Here is a 6103-nt window from a genome sequence, read left to right on the forward strand (position 1 = left end):
TATATAACTTTGCCAGATGCGCAACAACGTCGCCTAGCCTGCTGCTGGTTCGCTTTGACCTTAGTGTAATGCAGCGTAATTGGGTATCTTATACGATGGAAACGGGATAGTAGATACAAAACGAGGATATTTGGCTGCTTAAATGTGTTGGAGCCACACACAAATCGTGAACATGCATGCATCAGGTGGATTACAGAATGGTTTTAACTTCTGTAACTTGAGTTTTGCACCAACATTTGTGCTGAACATAAATAGTTAACATTAACATGGGGAATTTGTAGCAGCAGTACACAGTGTCTAGAATATGCATCATTGGTCACATTAGCAAGCAAACTCGCTGTATTGCAGAAACACACTTATTTTACAGAGAAAGTGTGAAATCTGTGCAGGTTTCATGAGGAGGTGATGAAAGCCTTCATTAAAGAATGCAAACAAGTATGAAGCCACTAGAAAAAAAAAATTAATGGAAATAGAGGCAGTAGATGTAATTTTGGTTGTGTTGGTGGTGGAGATGTTGGTCATTACTAGGGAATTGGAAAACACTGATTATAAAATGAGCTGGCTTGTGATCTAGAGCTGGAGGTGTGTGTTATCAATCTCTCAACTCACCTCCCTCTGAGCACTGCAGCTCTCTGCTGTTTATTTAGCCGGGTGTTATGTAAATGTGTAGTCACTATGTTTCCTGTAAGAAACCATTGGTTGATGTTTAGTCTCTCATGATTGACTGGTGGATGTAGATTGGCTTTATAGCTGTTATGGCAGGGTGTGGAAATAAAATATGGCCACTTTGTGATGCATTGCGTAGGCTGATCATGCACTGAGGACTTGCATTTGCTTCATTTGATTTAATAAGAAAACATAAGAGTGGAAAATGAAAATAAATTGGTCTTAAAGCTGGAAATTTTCTGCATTGCAGTTTACTCTCCTTGGCCACAGTGATAAAGAATTATCATGGCTGCTGCCTACAACAACACTTGTGAGAAGCTGAAGCTCCTGTTAGTCACTGAGAATAAAGTATTGGTTGCCAAATGATACAAAACCTTCACTAAATCACATATAAACAGAGTGAAAAATTTGGTTCTTGTAAGTGTTGACTTTTGGACAAATGTTCAATTTCCTTAGAGATAAATCTGTGGACAGCCTGAAGCTCTACAATATCTACATCAGGTGATTCTATGCTCCTCAAAACAAACACCGGCCACATGTAACAAACCTCCTTTATCTATTTAAAAAAACTCATTTGTGAAACTGACATTTTATTTGATACGTTGGCTCTTGGGTTTCTCTAGTGTATGTATAACAAGTGCCCTTGTTCTGTGGGAAAGGAGAAATGCAATTAAGTAATTCTGGGAAACCAAAAGCCTATTAAAGTGGAAATGTCCTTTCTTTTAATAAACCCTCTGGAAAGTAAACTAATTTGATCAAAGTGTTGAACCTTTAGGGGAAGCCATCTATGTTGTTATGTTTAGGTACTGCAACCTGCAATGAATCTGCAATGAATTAAGGCAATTCTGAGGCCAAAAGAGGGTCCAACACTCATACTGGTAAGGTGTACCGCTAAAATGCTAATGAGTGTATATTATGCTGTTTTAATGCAACCTTAAGTGGAGATAATTTATTGGAATTTATTGGCCTGGGAGCTGCTGCCATTCCCCTCTGAGGCGTTCTCAAAACCGCAGCCTCAATTCATGCTCAAGACATCTGCCATTATCTACTAGAAATGCTGTCAAACCTAAAATGAGGATCTCGTCCCAGGTAGAGAACTAAAAAAAAACCCCAAACCTTAACTTAGCGATCCATTTCAAAGTGTTCAGCTTAGATGTTCAAAAATGCAGGGTTGATTCACTAATTTGTGCACTCAAATATTCTTAAAACAAGTGCGTACACAAAATTATCAATCAGCGAAACGTGTTCATGAGCCATTCCAGTTTCAGTTATTGCAGCCTGAGCCTTTGCAATCAAAGGCTCAGGCTGCAATAATTAAGGTGTTGAATGTTGTGTCCCCTAAGGCAAGAACTGTCGCCGAGGAAGGAAGCAGGTTGAGGACAAGAACCGCCTGATCTGTCAAACCAAGATCAGAGACTCGGTGCAATAATTGGACAAACCTCCATAACCTAGGTCTTACAAAGAAGTGAGAGTGAAAGCGATGAAATCCAAGGATGAAAACTGAATAAATGTTATGGTTATTTAACATATTTGAAAGATGAGACAAGCAGTAAGGGAACTAACGGTATTAAATGTTGTTTTCAGTCAAATCCCTTTTAGTCATTGTTTTAATATGCTTTATATGCATTTATTTAAAATATATGTTTTACTATTTGGGGATTCGGTATTTGTCCATATTACACAATGTGAAAAATTTCACACAAGAAAATATTGAGTAATCCTGGATAGTAAACCACAGATTTGTGCATATACATGGTTTGTAAAAAAAAATAAAAATAAAAAAACATATGGGCAACATTTTCTTTACCATTACATCTACATGCACATATGTGACCATTTCATTAGGGTTTAATGATATAAGCTGGTAATTCTGTGCTTTCATATGCAAGCAGAGTGCATGAACTATTTACATTTGGGCAGGCTGCTCTTAAGGGTAAACACCAATAAACTGCTTTATAATTAAATCAATTTCTAGGGAAAATGTAGGAGTCCAGTTTCAGGTACCTGCAAGCGGAGGCTCAGGAAGTCCATATTTTGCGTCTTTTGCTGTTGTCTATCTCAAAACCTAATCTTCCATCATCTTTTTTTATCTGCTTTCAATAACTAAAGCTTCATATTCACACCAGCTCAGGCTCCTATTTTTATTCCGCATTATAAAGAGACTTTATAAGGAGCTCTCAATAGAGAAATTACAATCACAGTTGTTGTTTTTAATTAGCAGTGACTTTTTTGCCATCTTATCAGTGTGAAGGTTAACTGGAAATTTAATGAACCCTCATCATGCTTTAGTCATGTGTGTCTGCCTATTGCTGTCTTGAACTGCAAAACCTGCCACTTTTAATGCTGTCTTGCTTGTTAACGATCATACACGGCAAGTTAAACAGAATAACGTTTCTGAATAATTAATATTTTGAGTGGTTGATTATTCAATCATTTTATTCACTGAGTCATCACTGAATTTAATATAGTATCTACTGCATTGTCTAGTGTTTTATCTTTTTTTTATGGAAAGCAGATATCCATTAAAAAAAAATAACACTGGCAATTTTTACAAGCTTGCCACACTTTAAAAACACCACAACATCCCAGTGCTTGCTTGTCTACGCCTACTATTGTACAACCTATTTTACTTATTCTTTATGTCATCATGAAGGTTATGTAACAAGGTCAACAGATTTGACACACAAACTGTGCAGGTATCCTGAAGGACTGTAGAACTGGTATGTTGTCTGCCATTTATTTAGTCACGATGGGATATCTAAAGCTCAGAATAAGCGGAGGTTACATCAGTATGGCCTTCTCACTGGGAAACTTATGTTTTATTCATTGTTGTTTTTGTGGCCACGCAACGTGTTTGTATATTGTTGCACATATTTAAAGCAAGAAGGTAGGAAAAACTGAAAAACTGTCTCAAATGGCACATGTAGCCAAACTATTTAGTACAATAGCACATTTTTGGTCATTAGGAATCACAAAAACAGAAGCGGAAGATTTTTTTAAATCCAAATGGCCACATTTAGTGTATTCTTGTATTCCTGCAATCTTATCTGCTCACATTTGTAGTAAAATTACTAGAATGGGGAAAAAGTTTGCATGTAAAACGCGGCCTTGTTTGAAAGAAAAAAAAAGCCAAATTAGAGCACATGCATTGGATGGTGCATTTATTCTTTCTTTCTTAGAATAAGATGCAACTTGTTCTTCAAATACATGACTCATCTCTGGCTTTGCTTAACACCTGTTCCAATTTTCTGTGCTATGATCAGTCCAGTAGACTTTCATGTCTTCAAATTAAGGAAAAAAAAGCTTATGATAAGAACATAATGTTTGCAGCGTAGGGACAAAGGTTTCAAATTTGCACTGTTGTAACAGATATACACTCCAATTTTTTTTGTTTGTTGTTGTTTTCTCTTTTTTGATTTACTTAAAAAAAGTTATGCCAAGTGGTTTCACACAGCTGTGTTAAGTAACTCCCAAGAAACAGTTTATTTTAGTAATTTTCATTATTTCAACATAATACAGTGTTTTGGCTGTATCTCAATGGCATTGAGTCAGTTCAACATATTTGAATAAAACACAACCAGTTTCTTAGGAGTTACGTAACACAGTCGCCTGAAACCTCTTGATATAACTTTTTAAAGTAATTCAAAAAACTTTTTTTTAGTGCACAGTTTTTTGTTGAAATAACACCAATGACTCAATAAAAAAATAAAATCTAATAATTTATTCATGGAATTCAACTAAAGAGGATTCTTTAAAATCACCAGTTGTGAGGTTACTTTTTGGTTTTTGAGTGTAACCAAGTCAAATTTTTAGTGGCTTTGCAAAAGCTTACGTTATTGTTGTTTGCTGTCGCTTTCAGTTTAGTGTTGATATCACACTCGCTCCTTGGGTTTCAGAGATACTTCAGGCAAAGATCAGTAGAAGATACTCCAGATTTGATGGCACCCCTGCAGAGATATAAACCTTTGCTGTGTCACAACATAGATCCACTGGTGATTACAGCTCATTTGAATCATCAGAGTGTGTCGCGTATCCTATCTAACATATCTTTTGATTAAAAAAAAAAAAGAGAAAAAAAACAGCCAGAGAAACATCTGTTCTCTGAACTTAAAGTTATTTTTTTCTTTTTCTTTATGCACGCTTGAATACTCCCACTGCCTGCTTTCGACGAGATGCAGTGCTCTTCCACTACAAGAGCAATAAATTGGAGGTTTAAGGATGAAGGAGCACTTGGTAAAAGAGCGTTCAAATATAATTTTTCCTGCTTTACTGAACTGCAGTCCATTATTTCCAAAACAAATCAGCTATTTCACCACCTACACAATTGAATATCAAGAGCAACACAAATAAATTGAACCAAATGTTCTGTGCGCAGCGTGGGAACTGTAGTGAAGGTAGACAGTGCGAAACAACCTCGGGTCACACTTGTATAACATGCCAATACTCTATTCTCCACCATCAGCTATTAGTCATTTAAGAGAGACAGATGGATGGCACGGCTTCTTTAATGTCATCACGACACAATCATTACCTAATGATTTCCTGCCCTCGAGTTTACAGTAAACAGGCACAATTAGGGCTGGCAGGGGCAGCGATAAATAAGAACAGTCGTATTATATTATTGCCTGAGAATATTATGGGAATGATTTTGACACTCATGTTTCAAGATTCTTAAACAATAACAAGCGCGGTGTTATTCTAAACCACCTTTTAATTTGAAAAATCGACCCAATTCACAATAAATGTTCTCATATTTTCCATCTTCCGAATCACCAAGCCCTCTAATCACTGTGGAGAGGCTGCAACAAATAGCCTAACAAAGTTGTTTCAGTCTTACATCTGGCATCCTGCATGCTCTGACAGAAGCGGCATTGTAGCACAATTCAAAGGAAATTTAAACTAGTTGTGGGAGTAAACTGTCACAACACAAAGTATATTGTACCCTGCTGTGCATGAGGCTGCGTAGCCACGGATCAGTCAGAGTACCCATGTTAATACATGTCTACTGTGCCTTCACAGGGCATTTCTACCTTGGAGCCAAACAAGCTGTTTTTGACAGCTGGGTATGTTTACACAAAATAAGCCCAGCTACAGCCAAGTGTTTGCCAATGGGGAATACAAAATTTTCTCTAGTGACCACTGGTTACCAGGGGGTCTCCAACCAGTCTCTATGGCAGTATCGCTGGTGCCTTGCCTCAACAGGAAGTAGACAAGTGTCACGACAAGTTGATGTAGAAACAGATGGAAAATGTTCCTGTATCAGTTGATCACAGGCCCTTAAACATGTTGTCCTATTTAGCACAGTAATGCTGAAGATGTTTAAGATTGTTTTTTCTCAAATGGCAGATGCTGCTTCGAAGTGATTGCAAAACTGGATTAAAGAGATTGAAATTTAAGAGATGTATCTACAAGCATTTCCCTGGTACAATGTTTTATA

This window comes from Oreochromis niloticus, linkage group LG16 (genome assembly GCF_001858045.2).
Source record: "Oreochromis niloticus isolate F11D_XX linkage group LG16, O_niloticus_UMD_NMBU, whole genome shotgun sequence".
NCBI classification, from domain to species: domain Eukaryota; kingdom Metazoa; phylum Chordata; class Actinopteri; order Cichliformes; family Cichlidae; genus Oreochromis; species Oreochromis niloticus.